Raw genomic sequence first — 19,085 nt, forward strand, 5'->3', positions numbered from 1 at the left:
TTGTGACTTTTTTTTAAAGCTTGATCCTTTCTCTTTACTTACCAGTTTTCAGAATAATGTATTGGTTTCTCAGAATCTCTGAAGAAGACTGGTGAAAGTTAGTAGGGGTTTTACCCCACATGAAATGTTTTTTATTGTTCTTTTAAAAGGGTTGGGATTTGGTTTTTAATCAGGCAGCAGTACTTCTCATCAGTCAGACATCTCTCTCACATGTCAAACTGGCTTCAGCTAATAATACTTAATTAAATCCAAAAGGGAGAAAAAGTTTCAGTTTTGAGGGAGGCAAATCCAGTTCTGAGAACTATTAACATCAGTCTGTAATTTAACACAAAATGAGGCCCTGGCCAGAGCGGCTCAGTTGGTTGGGCATCGGCCCACAAGGCAAAGGGTCCCCAGTTCGAGTTCCTGTTGGGGTTCGTGCCTGGCTTGTGAGTTCAGTCTCCATCCGGGCACCTGCTGGAGGCAGTCAGTGGATGTTTCTCTCCCTCTTTCTTCCCCTCTCTCTAAAAATAAATAAATAAACTCTTTAAAACAAAATGAGGGCTAGTATTTTGTGTTACTTTATGTACCCTTCTTCTCATACAGGACCAAAGATAGAATTTCCCTGGCTCAGGCAGGCACTGTTACTGATAGACACTGTGCACGCACTGTTAGTGTGAGCACAGAATGCGTGTTCTCTCTCTCCCTCTCCTCCTCTCTCTCTCCCCAAAAGAAGAAAAACCAGAGCATGTCAAAGTGATGATGAAGGTTTTTGCTTCTTACTTAATCGTCATGAACTCATGAATTTTAACATATTTAATGTGATTCAGTCCATTGTAGCTCTTCTTTTTAATTCTCAAATTGGCCATTTTGGCCATTGGGAACATCTTTAGATTGTCTTCCCCTGCTGTCCTTTATCTTCCTTGCTTTCTGATATAAGATGTTTCAGGGTCATGTTGTATTCACTGATACTTTGAAGTTAGTATAAAATATCTCATCAAAATAGATATCATCATGTCTTCCTTAGTGGAGAATGTTTAGGTTGTTCCTATTTTTAAATATTATTAATAAATTTTCAACCAGTATCTCTATTGATATATAGACTTTTTAGTCTTTGGTTTATGCCCTTTGTATACATTTTCACATGTAGTTACTAATTCAAAGAGTATGAATATTATTTTAACTGAAAAATATTGTCAAGTTGAATTGTTAAAGGATTGTGCCCCTTTGCAAAATATGAGCATGGTGGTTTTAATATAATATCAACATTTATGTATTCTGACTTTTTAATATTCACTAAGCCAATCATATAAAATCATAGGTACTCGTTTTGCATGTTTTGCTAATTATGAAATTTAAAATAATTTCATGTTTGTTAATTGTATAAAATTCATTTTTATGTGAATTGTCTATGCCCTTTGCTTACTTTCCAATTAGAGTCTTAATGTTTTTTTTAAAGAAAAAACAATGTGTTTTGTTTTTTTTTAGATTTTATTTATTTATCTCCAGAGGGGAAGGGAAGGAGAGAGGGAGAGAAATATCAGTGTGTGGTTGCCTCTCATGCATCCCCTGCTGGGAACTGGCCTGCAACCCAGGCATGTGCCCTACTGGGAATCGAACCGTGATCGTGTGGTTCTCAGGCCCGTGCTCAATCCACTGAGCTACACCAGCCAGGGCAATTTGTGTTCTTTATATATCCTGAATGTTAACCTTTGTCATAGTGGTTTTATATATTTTAATTCCATTCTAGTTATATATTGACCAATAATTAACCTTCTTCAAGAGTTACCACCAGATTTTAAGCATAAATATTAATTTGCTATACTCAATCACCTATAAGGCAAGTCAGTTTACCTCTCTAATCCTTGCTTTCCTCATCTGTCAAGTATTGGGTTCAGCTTGATCTCTTAGATCCTTTCTAGTTCTGACAGCCAAGATTTTCTTAGCTAATGATCACCATATTTAAATAACCAGTGTGGTCCTTTGCTCTTTTACATAGAGAGTCTTTATCATTGGAAAACCTTTCACAACCTTCTAACAGAGTTAAACTTCATCTCCTTCGATTTTCCTTCACTACCCACATGGTTTCATAGAACTCTGAGGAAGAACATGTTTGGGAAAAATATACTTCTTGGTTTGCTTAAGTGAAATCTTGTGATGGTGTTTTCAAGTTACAAGGGAATAACACTGTTCTCTCAACCTTGTTGTTAGATCTTGTATTATTTCAAGTGACCATTTGATGGGGCTCAGCCTTTTTCTTTAAGAGTTTATTTATTTATTTTTAGAAAGAGAGGAGAAACATCAATACGTGGTTGCCTCTCAAGGGCCCCCTACTGGGGACCTGGCCCACAACCCAGGCATATGTCCCTGCCTGGGACTCAAACCAGCGACCCTTTGGTTCGCAGGCTGGCACTCAATCCACTGAGCCACACCAGCCAGGATGGGTTCAGCCTTTTGAAAAAGCTTTACATGAAAGAATTTTCTGGGACAAAAGAATTGTCCCAGAAAATGTCCCTTTACATGAAAGAATTATTGAGACAAAATTTAGTAAAATTTTAAAATTTCTTAAAGTAGAGATACTAATAAAATGTGTTTTTGTCATCCAGTATCCAGGGTACTTAGGTATTGTTTACACAAGTTAGCATAAAATGGCTATCAACATGAGTTCAACTATCAATTTTATTTGGCCCTGACAGTTTTATAAATTCTTTTAAAGGAAAACTTATTATATATTCTCTCTGGTGAAATATATATTGAACCATCTATATTTCACACCTGCTATGAGCAGTCTAGACTAACACCTGTAGTTCTATGAACAATGAAAAATAATAGGTTGTCAGCCCTGGTCAGTGGCTCAGCTGGTTGGAGTGTCGTCCTCTATACCAAAAGGTTGCTGGTTCGATTGCCAATTAGGGCATATACCTAGGTTGAGGAGTTCAATCCCCGGTCGGGCACATACGAGTGGCAACCAGTCGATGTTTTTCTCTCACACTGATTTTCTTTCTCTCTTCTCTCCTCCTCCCACCCGATCCCTCTCTCTTTAAAATCAAGAAAAGTGTATCTTTTGGTAAGGATTAAAAAATAACAAAAATAAAATAAAATAATAGGTTGGTGAATTTGCCTTTGGAATGCTAACCACAATATATAAATTTGAGTGAGTTTCCATGACTTATAATTGACTCTGTGTCCTCTTAGAGAATAGTTTATAATATTTATGTCTTCATCTTTTTCAAAATGTGATACCCCTTTTTTGTATTATCTTCAGAAAGGTTGGAAATGCATATCATGTTTGTCATGTCAATATTTTGCTCTCATTCAGAGATTAGACTTCTAGTAACTTTATTCTTAAAGAGTGGGGCCCTCAAAAGTAAACATACAAATTATAAGCCTCTGGGTATTCGATAAAGCCCTCAAAGATCTCATTCCATTCAAAGGCTCACGAGCCCTCCAACTAAAGTCAATGTATTGTTACTTTTTACATGTAAGAACCTCAATTAAGTGGAGGAAGAGCAAACTGCCGATGGCAGACATTTGACGGCTTGCCATCTGAAACAGGAAATGGTAAAAAATAAATAAATAGAAAACTATAAAAAACATCCAGTAAACCAGAAACTACTTATAGTCAAAGCCTTTTTTTTTTCTTTAGAGAGAGGGAGAAGGGAGGGAGAAAGAGAAGAAGAGAAGCATCCTCTCTTGTGAGAGAGAAACATCTGTCAGTTGCCTCTCAAACGTGCCACGACCATGGACTGAACCTGCAACGTGGGCATGTGCCCTGACTGGGAATCGAAGCATCAGCTTTTTGCTTTGTATGTCAATGACTCACAACCAATTGAGCCACACCAGTCAGGGCTAAAGCCATTTAATACATAGAGACGTGGCTCAAAGTTATTTCATATATAGAGCACCTGGCTCTATTTCTTTTCTGTACACTGAGTTATCTACCTGGACTGTTCTCTCTCTTTATATTAGTTGTAAAGGACCTCAGAGCCAAGTCTGTGATCTGCCCCAAGTAAGTACACAGGCCTTCTCTACATCTATTTAGGTATTAATCTCTGCCATGGTTTCAACCTTTTCTACCTTTACTTTCCCTATGCCCAACTTTCTACCTTATATTTTAATACCTATCTTAGTGTTTTTCCAGCTTTTTAAAAGTTTTCCTAATGTCTAGGAGGAGTATAGATCCATTCCAGGGGAGTTGAGAGTAAAAGCCAGATAGCCTGCCATAAATATGAAACACTTTTGAAGCTCCCCATTTGTTTGTTTTAGTGTGAAATGGATTCCCCCCGCAAAAAAATTTTTTGCAGGGAAAATCTATGAACATGAACTATGTATATATCCTGTGGTTTTATCTCCTAAAGTACCCATTTCAATTTAGTAAACAATAAAGCACAAATGCACTTAGTAACAACAACCCTTTTAACACAGAGAAAATGCAGTGCCCTCTTACAGTTCAGTACATCTTTTAGATGAACCCTAAATAAATCCAGAGCTTATGGAAGTGCCATAATTTTGCTGCTGCACTTAGTGTAGGACACAAATGTCTTTTGTCAGAGTGCAGTAACAATGAATTATCCCTGGCCAGGTTGCTCAGTTGGTTGAAGCCTCGTCCCATACACCAAAAAGGTTGCGGGTTCGATCCCAGGTTGGGGCATATTCAGGAGGCAACCGTTTGATGTTTCTCACATTGATGTTTCTCTCTCTTCCTCTCCCTCTGAAATTAATAAACATATTCTCAGGTGAGAATTTTAAAAAATAAATAAAGGACCTCCGGCCAAGATGGAGGCATGGGTAGCCACACTGTGCCTCCTTGCACAACGAAAATTAAGGACAAGAAAAATTTAGAAACAAAAAAACAACCAGAACTGACAGAAAATTGAACTGTACAGAAGTCTGACAACCATTCATCCAGACTGATAAGAGGGGGCAGAGGCGGTGGCCAGTGGAGAGGGGTTGTGCAGGGAAAAGCAGTGGCTGTCAGACCCTGGGCACGGAGTGGCAATGAGCAGACCCAGTGAAGCGCACAAGGTGGCTGGGTGACCACAGCCACACTTTCACATGCAGATAAACCAGGCAAAAACGGGAAATGAAACAGACTGAACAGCCCAGGGTCCCAGTGCCGGGATATAAAGCCTAAATACACCGATTGAAAACACTTGTGGGGGTTGAGGTGCCGGGAGAGACTCCCAGCCTCACGGGAGAGTTTGTTGGACAGACCTACACCTAGAATGTACACAAGCCCACCCACCCGGGAACCAGCACCAGAAGGGCCCAATTTGCTTGTGGGAAGTAGCAGAGGGGACCAAAATCCGAGAGAGAGCTGAGCAAGCACCAGTGTTCCCTCTCTGACCCTGCCCCCACACGCAGCATCACAATTCAACAACTGGGTAGCCCCTCCCTGGTAAACACCTAAGGCTCTGCCCCTCACTGCATAACAGGTGTGACTAGACAAAAAAAAAAAAAAAAAGACTCAAATGGAAGAACAAATCAAAGCCCCAGAGTCAATATTTTTGACTAAGAGATAGCCAATCTATCAGGTGCACATTTCAAAATACTGGTGATCAGGATGCTCACAGAATTGGTTGAATTTGGTAGCAAATTAGATGAAAAAATGAAGGCTACACTAAGTGAAATGAAGCAAAATGCACAGGGAACCAATAGTGATGGGAAGAAAAACTGGGACTCGAATCAATGGAGTAAGTCAGAAGGAACAAAGAAACAACCAAACAGAAAAGAATAAAGAAACAAGAATTCAAAAAAATGAGGAGAGGCTTAGGAACCTCCAGGACATCTTTAAACATTCCAACATCCGAATTATAGGGGTACCAGAAGAGGAAGAGGAAGAGCAATAGTGGAAAACGTATTTGAACAAATAATAAAGGAGAACTTCCCCAGTCTGGCAAAGGAAATAGACTTCCAGGAAGTCCAGGAAGCTCAGAGAGTCCCAAAGAAGTTGGACCCAAGGAAGAACATACCAAGGCACATCATAATTACATTAGCCAGGATTAAAATGAAGGAGAGAATCCTAGAAGCAGCAAGAGATAAGGGGACAGTCACCTACAAAGGAGTTCCCATCAGACTGTCAGCTGATTTCTCAAAAGAGACCTTACAGGCAAGAAGGGGCTGGAAAGAAGTATTTCAAGTCATGAAATCCAAAGACATACATCCAAGATTGCTCTATCCAGCAAGGCTTTCATTTAGAACAGAAGGGCAGATAAAGTGCTTTTCAGATAAGGTCAAGTTCAAGGAGTTCATCATCACCAAACCCTTATTATATGAAATGGTGAAGGGACTTATCTGAGAAAAAGAAGATAAAAAATATGAACAGTAAAAAGACAGCAAACTCAGTTATTAACAACCACACCTAAAACAAAAGCCAACTAGGCAAACAACTAGAACAGGAGCAGAACCACAGAAATGGAGATCACATGGAGGGTTAGCACCAGGGGAGTGGGAGGAGGAGATGGGGGAAGGTACAGAGAATAAGTAGCATAGATGGCAGGCAGAAAATAGGCAGGGGGAGGGCAAGAATAGTATGGGGAATGGAGAAGCTAAAAAACTTACATGTATGACCCATGGACATGAACTAAAGGGGGGGAATGTGGGTGGGAGGGGGTGTGCAGGGTGGAGGGGAATGAAGGGGGAAAATAGGACAATAGTAATAGCATAATCAGTAAAATATATTATAAATAAATAAATAAAAATACCCAGCTGGTGTAGCTCAGTGGATTTAGCGCAGGCTGTGAACCAAAGGGTCGCTGGTTCCATTCCTAGTCAGGGCACATGGCTGAGTTGCAGGCCAAATCTTTAGTAGAGGGTGCACAAGAGGCAACAACAGTTTGATCTTTCTCTTTCTCTTGTTCTCCTTCCCTTTCTCTCTCTCTAAAAATAAATAAAATCTTTAAATAAATAAAAATTATAAAAATTGTTTTTACCATGAGATATATATTATTTACTAAAAGGTCCCTTAAGTATAACAAAGTGATTATGAAAAGTTTAGGATAGAATTACGTTTAGCTGTATTTCAGTTTTCAGTGGTATCTGAATTCTGTTAAGGAACTTAGTATTGTCACTTCTCCTTACATCTCCTCTTTCCTGATGCCCATTCTTTAAATTATATTATTAACTTGGCATTGTGATTTATAAGCATTAACACTATGTTCTATGACCATAAATAATTACTGTAATTGTTAAGTCTTAGTGATATATTTGAATGGATTTATTGCCTACTATGGGCCTTCTTACCATAGCTTCATTCCTCGATTCTTTATTTTGATTTATCTCTTGTTTGACTGGATGTCTGACAGAAGGTGTCTCTCAAGAAGGTCAGTCACATAGGCATTGTGTGACAATCTCTTTCGTTATTTAATGATGATTATCTTTTGCCATTACACTAGAATGCTATCTTGGTTGGGTATAATATTCTTGAACACACTTTCTTTCCCTTCGACCTTTGTAGTGTTGCTTCATTGTCTTCTGACATTGGATGTTGCTGTGGAGGAGTCTGAAGCCAGGCTGATTTTCTTACCACTTTGTAGGTAACTTGCTTTTTTTGTCTGGATTCATGAAGTATTTTTGTAATCAAGAAATTTCTTGGTTTTATGCATTCACTATCACCTGGTTTTTGGAACACAGTGTATTCTTTCAGTACAAATTGGGTTCTTTCATTTCTTGGAGTATACCCTTGAATACATTTTCTGTTCCATGTATTGGATTCTCTACTTTGGCAATAGTAATTACCCCTGTGTTGGACTGTCTTTATTTTTCATACTTATTATCTTCCTTCCAGTTGCTTTAATATTTGGTGTTCCTCTAGATGCTTTAGTTTAATTATTTTATTGCATTATGTATGTATGGCTTTTATTCCTTTTCACCTTACTAAAGTGTCCAGCTATTTTATTTCCTCTGGCATAGATGTTACTGAATTCTCCCTGACTGCATTTCCACAGTAGTTAAGATTTCATTGTTTTCCTCTGTGAGCTACAGTTTAAGGATTGAATTTTTCTGTTTTATACATTTTTCTACACACTGAGGGCATGGGATAGAGCTGGGGGAAATGCACAGATACTAAAACATGAAGTTTCAGTAATTAAAACTATGTGTGTATATAGATAGATATAGATATAGATATAAAAAGATCTTCGGGATCTTTTTTAGGGAAGAAGAGCAAGCTATAGAAGAATGTGTATAAAATGCTGCTATTATGTAAAAATTGGGGGAAATGTGTATAAATATATCTTTATGCATTCACTTACATATTTGCTATTACATATCTAAAATATAGACCAGGAATGATAGATTAATAATAATTATTAATTAATAATAGGAATAATTAATTAAGGAATTAATTATTGTTTACCTGTGGGAAAGGCACCTGAGTGATAGTAGAATGGGGTTGGGAGGAAGACTTTTCTATTTTCTATACTTTAGAAATTTTGAACAGTGTAAATGAATTGTGCAAAAACATATGAGCCCTCTCTCTTCTGAGATTCAGTTGCTCCATCCCGGATTCCTCAGCCCTGTAGAAAGTGTCTCAGCCCGATAGGGAGCTTTGAGCCAGCCCTCCTCCAGCTCTGCAGGACCTGAAAAGCTTGGCATTGGTGAGGCGGCTCCTGGGTCGTCACTTCTCCTTACATCTTCATCACTTTCCAGGCTCCATGTTTGTCACACTCCTGTCAGAAATGTATAGTTCTCTCTAAATCTGGTCCTCGTAGTGAAAATTCTTGGGATTTTTTTTATTTACTTTTGGAAGATGGAGGTAGAGTAAGAGGTGTCCAATAATCTTTCCTCTCTTGGTTAGCACCTTTAAAACATATGGCATAAAGTTCTACTCCATTTCTTTTTGGCTGGGGCTGGTGATTTTGTTGTTTTTGAACAATTTTAAAGATTTTATATATTTATTTTTAGACAGAGGGCATGGCGGGGAGAGAGTGGGAAAGAAACATCAATATGTGGTTGCTTCTTGCATGCCCCGTACTGGGGGTCTTGCCTGCAACGCAGGCATGTACTCTAGACTGGGAATTGAACCAGTAACCCTTTGGTTCACAGGCTGGCGCTCAATCCANTGGCATAAAGTTCTACTCCATTTCTTTTTGGCTGGGGCTGGTGATTTTGTTGTTTTTGAACAATTTTAAAGATTTTATATATTTATTTTTAGACAGAGGGCATGGCGGGGAGAGAGTGGGAAAGAAACATCAATATGTGGTTGCTTCTTGCATGCCCCGTACTGGGGGTCTTGCCTGCAACGCAGGCATGTACTCTAGACTGGAAATTGAACCAGTAACCCTTTGGTTCACAGGCTGGCACTCAATCCACTGAGCCACACCATCCAGGGCTTGTTATTGAATTTTGTTAATTTTATTTCAGTGGATCCTATATTTGGGTGGGAGATTCTGATTTTACTTGCCATCATTTATTTTAATTTCTGGCACTAACTTTGTGTATCCTGCCTTCCAATGGTCTGGTCTGCATTGTATTCCTGACGGTTGGCTCCTTCACTGATTGTGGGGTCCATCTGAACACTACCCTACTCTGCTCCCAACCTGGGTTGCCATTCCTATACCTACCTTTCCGCCTGGTCTTTGTCATGTGGAGCCAGTCTCCACCCCCACTCTCCTGGTCTGAGGGCTGCATCAGGTAGGGTTTCCAGTGCTGCCCAGCTTTGCGGGGCTCTGCTGTCTGGGGGGTCCTCAGACCACCTTGGTTCTGGGGGAATAAGATATCAGTTGCCAGAGTCACTTTATATAGCTTTTGCTATGCATACATACACACATGCCTATATTTCTTTTATCTGCTAATGTTTTGCTTCAAAAGTTCATTGCCCTTTCAACATAAATTCCCATATTATTTCTCAAGTTATAACCTTGCATTGTCAAAGATTTACCCTGCTGACAGATATCTTTCTGAAACCAAGAGGTAGTCTTGCTATGCCGTTTCCAAATATTTAGAAGTCTTGCACCATCTTGAGGGAAAAGTCCTAACAATAAGAGCTATCCCAAGCAAATCAGTTATAGCCAAAGAATATAAGTTCCTGAGATTAGGGACACTGTCTCCTTTACTGTTAGATCCCCAGCATTGAGAACAGTGCCTGGTATAGCATGGCATAGGTACTCCAAAAATATTTTTTGAATTCAGTTAATGAATAATTAGATGCCTAGTAAATCTCTTTCAAATGAATGTTTTAAAGATTTTATTTATTTATTTTTAGACAGATGGGAAGGAAGGGAGAAAGAGAGGGAGAAAAACATCAATGTGTGGTTGCCTCTTGCACGCCCCCTACCAGGGAACTGGCCTGCCACCCAGGCATGTACCCTGACTGGGAATGGAACCCTCTGGTTTGCAGGCCAGCACTCAATCTACTGAGCCACACCAGCCTAGGCTAAAGTAATAATTTTTGACAGTGTCTTATGAAATCCACCTGATAAAACAATAAACCCAACTTGGTGATGTGAGTTCTATTTAGAGCTAAGATAATGTGGTCCCTCTATGTGACTGTTGTTTGTCCGGTTTGACTCCAAGTATAAACACGGAGCTCCTGGCCTTCAGGTGGTCTTCCTTATACTTCTTCTCTGCTGGCCTTTTGACAGGTCCAGCAGAGCAGGCATTTTGAGACTGGGTTGTCAAGGTAGGGTATGAATTGCTGTTTACTATGTAACTGGTTGAAGTAGGTTCACATGCCATGGAAACTGAGTGAGAACTGGTACGAATGGTGCCATTTGGGGAAAACTCAGTGGCCTCGAGGCAGGTTCCCTGAATGGGCATGCGCGGGCACCTACAGGCAAAGCCAGAAACATCACTGCATCTCAGCCAAATTAGAAAACATTAATCAACTTTCCATTCCCTAACTTAAATTTTAATTTTTTAAAAAAGATTGTGTTTATTTACTGTTAGAGAGAGGGGAAAGAAGGGAGAAAGAGGGGGAGAGACGCAATCAGTGGGAGAGAAACCTCAATCAGTTGCCTTGTACACACCCCAGCCACGTGCCCCGGCCTGGAACCAAACCAGTGACCTTTCTCTTTACAGGATGACACCGAACTGACTGAGCCATCCCAAACAGGGCCTTAACTTAACTTAAGTTTTAAATGTACTGGCTTCTTATTCCCTAATTTATTATGATTTAAATTTACTGTAGAGGGTGTATTAAAACAATCATGCTTCTACACTGAAATGTTAAGTGAGAAAAGCAAAATACAAAGAGTATAAACAATAGAATTGAACTGTATTTAAATATATACTTGAGGATTAATGTCAGTAAACTGTCCGTACTAACCAAAGTAATCTACATGTTCAATGCAATCATTATCGAAATACTAATGAGATTCTTCTCAGAACTAAAACAAATCATCCTAAAAATTATATTGAACTGCAAAATACCCTAAGGAGCCACAACAATCATGAAAAAAAGAACAGAACTGAATGCAACATGCTCCCTGATTTCAAACTATATTACAATACTATGATCGAAGCACTACGTGCGGTACTGGCACGAAGAGCAGATGCGTAGATCCTGGAACAAACGAGAGAGCCCAGAAGTAAATTCTCACTCGTGTGGTCAATAATCTGTAACAGAGGAAGCAAGAACACACAATGGAGAAATGAGACTTTCTTCAATTAGTGGTGTTGGGAAAACTGGACAAACACACGCAAAAGAAATATAAACTGGACCACTCTGTTACACAATATACGAAAAAATAAACTCAAAATGGGTTAAAGATTTAAATGGGAGAACTAAACCCATAAAACTCATAGTGGAAAATAAACTCTCTTGATGTCAGTTTTAGTAATATCATTTTGGATGTGTCTCCTCAGGCAAAGAAAACAAAAGCAAAAACAATAAACAAATGGGTCCAAAAATAAACAAATGGACTACATCTAACTAAAAAGCTTCTGCACAGCAAAGAAACCATTGACAAAACAGAAGGATAACCCACTGAATGGGAGAAGAAATTCACAAATGATATATTTGATAAGGGGTTAATATCTAAAATATATAAGGAACTCATACAATTCAACATCCAAAAACTCCAGTTAAGAAGTGAGCACAGGATGTGAGTAGATATTTCTCCAAGTAAGACGAACAGATGGCTACAAGCATGTGAAAAGCTGCTTAACATCACTGAACGTGAGGGAGATGCCTGTCAAAACCACAGTGAGATACCACTGCATACCTGTCAGGATGGTTGTTATCAGACATCCACAAGTAGCTGTTGGCTAGGACGCAGAGGAAAAGAACCGTCAGCACTGTTGGTGGGTTGTAAGTAGGCGCAGGCGCCGTGGAGAACAGTATGGAGGTGCCTTTCAAAATTTAGAAATGGAACTCCCATGTGACTCAGCAGTTCTACTTCTGGCTATTTACCAAAGAAAACCCAAGATACTAATTAAAAAAAGAACAGTGTAGGCCAAAAGTAGGTTTACAATTGTTCATATGGAAAATAAAACAGTAATTAATAAATAGTAATACACAAACTCTGTTTTCTGTATTCACAACTGTAAACCTGCTTTTGCCCCACCTTGTATATACACCCCCCTGTTTATTGAGCATTATTTACAATATCCAAGATGTAGAAGCAATGTAGGTATCCATCAATAGATGAATTGATAAAGAAGGTATGGTTCATATGTACAATAAATAGAATATTACTCATCAATAAAAAGTGAGATCTTGCCATTTTTGACAACATGGATGGACCTAAAGGGTATTAATGCAAAGTGAAATAAGTCAGACAGAAAAAGACAAATTCTATTTGATTTCATTTGTATCTGTGGAATCTAAAGAAATAAAACAAATGAACAAACAAAACAAAAATAGACTCAGAAGCACAACAAACTAATGGTGGCCAGAGGGAGGTGAGGAGAGATTATGGGTGAAAAATAAAATTAAAATATTCTTAGAAGAGAATGGAGAGAAATTCCAAAAGAGTAAATCTTTGTTTTTGGTTACTAAAACTTATTTTTAAGAAAAAACCTGATAATTTTTTAGCACTTTTGAAAAAAAGCATGTATGAGGTCTGCCCAGAAAGTATCCAGGCATGTAACATCAAAAATAGAGACATTTCTTGAGGAAGATGCAAGAAACATTGTACCTACGACAGTGACACCTCAGTCCCCTTCAAAGTTATGACCTTGAGGAAATCTGATTCATTGGTAGCAATGTGAATCAAGTCATTAGCAACTGCAGCAGAAACCACAGAACAAATTTTGCCATGACCTGTTTCATGCCAAGATCCTGTATCAAAATCTCAGACACAGTAGTTTTTTTTAATAAAATATATATTATTGATTATGCTATTACAGTTGTCCCATTTTTTTCTTCCCCTTTATTCCCCTGCCCCCTGTACCCCCCTCCCACCAGCATTCCCACCCTTAGTTCATGTCCATTGGTTGTACATGTAAGTTCTTTGGCTTCCCCATTTCCTATACTGTTCTTATCCTTCCCCTGTCTATTTTGTGCCTACTAATTGTGCTTCTTATTCCTTGTACCTTTTCCCCCATTCCTCTCCCTTCCTCTCCCCCCTGTTGATAACCCTCCACATGATCTCCATTCCTGTGATTCTGTTTCTGTTCTGGTTGTTTGTTTTGGTTTTGTTTTAGGTCCAGTCATTGATAGTTGTGAGTTTGTTGTCATTTTACTGTTCATATTTTTTATCATCTCCTTATTCTTACATAAATCTCTTTAACATTTCACATAATAAGGGCTTGGTGATGATGAACTACAGTAACTTGACCTTACCTGAGAAGCACTTTATCTGCCCTCCCATTCTAAATGATAGCTTTGCTGGATAGAGTAATTTTAGATGTAGGTCCTTGCCTTTCATGACTTTTTTCCAGCCCCTTCCTACCTATAAGATTTCTTTCGAGAAATCAGCTGATAGTTCTATGGGAACTCCTTTCTGAGTAATTGTCTCCTTTTCTCTTGCTGCTTTTGTGATTCCTTATCTTTCATCTAGGGTAATGTAATTATGGTGTACCTTGGTGTATGCTTCCTTGAGTCCAACTTCTTTGAAACTCTCTGAGCTTTCTGGACTTCCTGGAAGTCTATTTCCTCCACCAGATTGGGGAAGTTCTCCTTCATTATATTTTCAAATCACTTTTCCATTTCTTGCTTTTCCTCTTCTATTTCTGGCGCCCCTATGATTCAGATGTTCTAATGTTTAAAGTTGTCCTGAAGGTTCCTAAGCCTCTCCTCATTTTTTGAATTCTTGTTTCTTCATTCTGTTCTGGTTGAATGTTTATATCTTCCTTCTGCTCCAAATCCTTAATTTGAATCCTGTTTCCTTCCCTTTACTGTTGGTTCCCTGTACATTTTCCTTTATTTCACCTTTCATAGCCTTCACTTCTTCCTTCTTCTCACAAAATACAATTTTGACCATACTCAACCATTTCTGTGAGCATCCTGATTACCAGTGTTTTGAACTCTGTATCTGATAGGTTGGCTATCTCTTCATCTCTTAGTTCTATTTTTTGGAGCTTTGATCTGTTCATTTGGGCCATATCTCTTTGTCTCAGAGCACCTATTAGTAGTGAGGGGCAGAGCCTTAGGTGTTCAGCAGAGTGGGGCAACACCCATCCCTGTGTTATGGCAGTGAATGTCAGGGAGGGGTCTGAGAGGGAACAGTGCTGCTTGCTCAGCTCTTAGACGGTTTTCAGTCTGTCTTCCCACTACCCACAAGCAAATTGGGCCCTTCTGGTGCTGATTCCCAGGTGGGTGGTTTTGTGTACATTCAAGGACCCTGTGGGTCTCTCCAGTGAACTCTCTTGTGTGGCTGGGAGATTCTCCTGCCACCTCAACCCCCACAGGTATTTACAGCCAGGGGTTTTGAAGCTTAATTTCCCTGCACTGGAGCCCTGGGTTCTGTGGTCTGTCTTGCTCCCCATTTGTGCCTCCCAGTTTATCTGCACACAAATGCGGGACCTCCTGGTCCATTAGCCACCACCTTTCATGCCCTGGTCCTCCAGCCACCTCCTTGCCACAAGTCCTCTCAGCACCAGCTGCCCATCTCTGCCCCTCCTTTTGCTCTGGATGATTGTGTCTTCTGTAACTGGTTGTCAGACTTCCATAGAGTTCCGTTTTCTGGAAGTTCTGGTTGTTTTTTGTTTTTAAATTTGTTGATGTTCTCTTTTGGTTGTGTGAGGAGGTAAAGTGTATATACCTACACCTCCATCTTGGCCGCAAGTCCAACACAGTAGTTTTTGAATCCCCAGATCAGCTTCTAATTCTTGCACTCTAAGCTGCCAATCTTTGTTGATTGCAGCCCACACATGTTCAACATTCTCACATGTTCTGCTTGTTGTAGGCCTTCCAGAATGTGGATCACTTTCCACAGATTCTTGACCATCTTTGAAACGTTTGTGCCACACTTTTTTTGTGCTGCACTCATTGCACTGTCCCTGAAAGCCTTCTGAATCATCTGAACAGTTTCCACAGAGGAATGTTCAAGCCTAAAGCAAAATTTGATGCGATTCGTTGCTCTATTCAGTCATTTTGAATGTGATGGCCACACAGTACACATGCTCACTCAATGGTGTGTACCACCCCCCAGTGACTACTACAGTGAAGCCGTCATTGTTCACACATGTGCATTCCAGTCCACTTTTCCTGGTGGATGCCTGGTTACATCAATATCACGCAAACTGTTCTCATCATATTAACAATGGCTGGACTTTTTCAGGACAGCTCTTGTATAAATTTTCATATTCCCTAGAAAAGAGAGCTTTATAGCAGAGAGAAATAAGTAATAAACCTGTGTTCAGCCAAATTGCAATATTCAGACCTCCCAAATCCCTGTTTAAAGTCACACTTACTAAACAAATGATTCTTATTTTTTTAATTTTTATTAAATTTATTGGGGTAACATTGGTTAGTTCATAAGATTATATAGGTTTCACGTGTACATTACTGCATGATCTTCATATTCCACTGGGTGCCCACCACCCAAAGTCAAACCATCTCCCATCACCGTATATTTGATCCCCTTTACTCTTTAATATCCTCCAACCCTTCCCTCTGGTAGCCAACACACTGTTGTCTGTGCTATGAAATTTGTTTGTTTTTCTTGTTTGTTCATTTGTCACTTTCAGTTTCACATCCCACATATAAGTGAAATTACATGGTTCTTAACTTTTTCTGTCTTGTTTCACTTAGCATGGTGTTCTCGAGGTCCATCTGTGTTGCCACAAATCGCAGTATTTCTTCTTTTCGGATGGCAGTATTCCATTGTATACCAGTTTCACATTTTTTTTGTCCAATCATATATCAAAGGACATGTCGGTTGTTTCCATGTCTTGGTTACTATGGATAATGCTGCAGTGACGTAGGGGTGCATATGTCTTTATGAATAAATGTTTTCAAATTTTTGGAGTAGATACCCAGAAGAGGGGTTGGACTAGAATAACTCTATTCTCAGTTTTTTGAGGAACCTCCAGACTGTTTTCCGAAATGGCTATACCAGTTTACATTCCCAGCAGCAGTGAATGGGGGTTCCTTTTTCTCCACAACCACTCTAATGCTTATTACCTGTATTGTTGAGTATAGCCATTCTAACAGGTATGAAGTGGTATTTCATTGTGTTTTTTTATTTGTAGCTCCCTAATAAGTAGTGAAGTTGAGCATGTTTTCATGTATCTATTGGCCATTTGTATATCTTCTTGGGAGAAGTGTCTGTTTGGGTCCTCTGCCCATTTTTAATTGGATTGTTTGGTTATTTGGTGTTGAGTTGTATGAATTCTTTATATTTTTGCTATTAACCCATGTTGGAGTTGTTTTTTACAAATATCTTCTCCCATTCGGTTCGTTGCCTTTTTGTTTTACCGGAAATTTCTTTTAGAAGGGTCTTTAAAATCCCAAACATTTCATTATTACAAAGGCTTTGCCTCTGTTATAAGAAACCCCATACCACCTTGGCTGGTGTGGCTCAGTGGGCGGAGGGCTGATCTGTGAACCAAAGGGTTGCTGGTTCGATTCCCAGTCAGGGCACATGCCTGGGTTGTGGGCCAGGTCCCCAGTAGGGAGTGTGCAAGAGACAACCACACAATGATGTTTTTCTCCCTCTCTTTCTTCTTCCTTTCCCCTCTCTTTAAAAATAAATAAATAAAATCTTAAAAAAAAAAGAAATTCCATACCCATTGGCAATCACTCCATTTTCCTCCTAACCTTCCAGACCCAGGTAATATTTCTATCTCTATAGTTTGCCTATTCTGAACTTTTCATATAAATTGAATCATGCAACATGTGGTCTTTTGTCACTGGCTTTTTTATTCAGCATAGTGTTTTCAGGGTTCATCAATACAGTAGTGTGTGTGTCAGTACTTCATTTCTTTTCATTTATTACTTACTACTGTTTTCCTTTCATTTACTTTATTTCTAATGTGTGGGTGTAGCACATTTTATTTATTTATTCGTCTGTTGGACATTTTTATCATGTTCACTCTTTGGCTAATGTGAATACTGCTGTGAACATTCGCATACAACTTCGTGGAGCATATGTTTTCATTTCTTTTGGGTATGTACAGGTCTGTGAGTACAATTGCTGGATTGTGTGGTAACTCACCATTTAACACTTTGAGACACTGCCAGATTGCTTTCCAGAGTGGCTATAGCATTTTAAGCCCATCAGCAATGTATGAAGGTTCCGATATCACAATACCCTGATCAACACTTGTTGTCTTCTGTCTTTTCTGCTATAGTCATCCTAGTGGGTGTGAAGGGTATATTATTATGGTTTTGATTTGCATATCCCTGATGACTAATGGCCCTGTGCACATATTCTTTGGAGAAATCTCTGTTCAAATCCTTTGCCCACTTTTTAAATTAGGTTACTTGTCTTTTCATCATTAAAGCTTACGAATTTTTTCCCTGGCTGGTGTAGTTCAGTGGATTAAGTGTTGGGCTGTGAACCAAAGGGTTGCAGTTCGATTCCCAGTCAGGGCACATGGCTGGGTTGTGGGCCAGGTCCCCAGTCGGGGGCGTGCAGGAGGCAGCCAGCTGATCTTTCCCTTGGGCAGCAAGCGATGTTTCTCTCCCTCTATTTCTCCCTCTCTTCCCTTCTCTCTAAAAATATTTTTAATAGAATCCTTTATGTATTTTGGATGTAAGTCCTTAATTTACAGATATTTTCTCCGTGGGTTGTTGTTTCACTCTCATGATGGTATCCTTTAAAGCACACGACTTTGATTTTGATGAAGCACAATTTATTTATATTTTCTTGTGTTTTTAGTATTGTACCTAATAAACCATTGCCTAACCTAAGGTCACAAAGGATAACATGTTTTCTTTTAGGAGTTTTATAGTTTTAACTCTTCCCTTTAGGACTTTGGTTGATTTTGAGTAAATTTTTGTATATGACATAAGGAAGTGTTCTAATTCCATTCTTTTGCTCAGGGCTATTCAGTTGTCCTAGCACTGTTTGTTGAAAAAAACCACAATTATTTTTCCCTTGAATTATCTTAGCGCCCTCGTTGAAGATCACGCAACTGTAAATGTTAAGGTTTAGTTCTGGACTCCCAACTTTATTCCATTGATCTGTATGTCCATACAGTTACACTGTTCTTTCATTCATTTTACAAAGCTTAGCATTTTTATTTGCTAAGCTTTGCTCAACATATCCATGTTACTTGCCTTTGGGAATCAAACCATCCCTCTTGAAGCTCAAATCCTCTTTAAGAAATGTATTTTAATAGGATATAGATTCTCTTTTTCTTAATGAGATATAAAGTGATTTCCTTTCACAGCCAAACCGATAGAGGCAGTGATCTCTGATTTGTACATGGTCTTTTGGCAAGTTGTAGTTTGTCCTACTGTATAAATGTTCAGAAGTCTGAGTGTGCTTTAGAGGGCTTGCGGGTTGGTCTGGGGTAGTCCGGTGAATGTACTGAAGATAAGGTGAGTGTTAAAGTGGGAGAAGAATCCGTGACTGTGGGGAGAGGTTCCTGGCAGGTGTGGAGTGGCCGTGTGCAATGCGAGACCTCTCCGAGCTGGGGAGTCTAGTGCTACCAGCAGAAAGGCCAGAGAGAAATGGTGTGGAGGAGCTGCTGGATCGTACACCCATAGCTCTACTTTTAGATTTTATTTTAGTAGTAGTCCCTTGCTGGTGTAAAGGTACAACAGAAAATGA

The 19,085-nt window shown here is 39.3% G+C and overlaps 1 protein-coding gene across 1 annotated transcript in view; it reads left to right on the forward strand.

Moving 5' to 3' along the window:
* The window catches only part of HACD2 (3-hydroxyacyl-CoA dehydratase 2), a 97,242-nt gene that overhangs the window by 40,057 nt on the left and 38,100 nt on the right, over positions 1–19,085 (forward strand). The gene's annotated exons all lie outside the window — the stretch shown is intronic.

The sequence above is a fragment of the Sturnira hondurensis genome, unplaced genomic scaffold, assembly GCF_014824575.4.
Source record: "Sturnira hondurensis isolate 20B ecotype Veracruz unplaced genomic scaffold, ASM1482457v3 Scaffold0007222, whole genome shotgun sequence".
Taxonomy (NCBI): Eukaryota; Metazoa; Chordata; class Mammalia; order Chiroptera; family Phyllostomidae; genus Sturnira; species Sturnira hondurensis.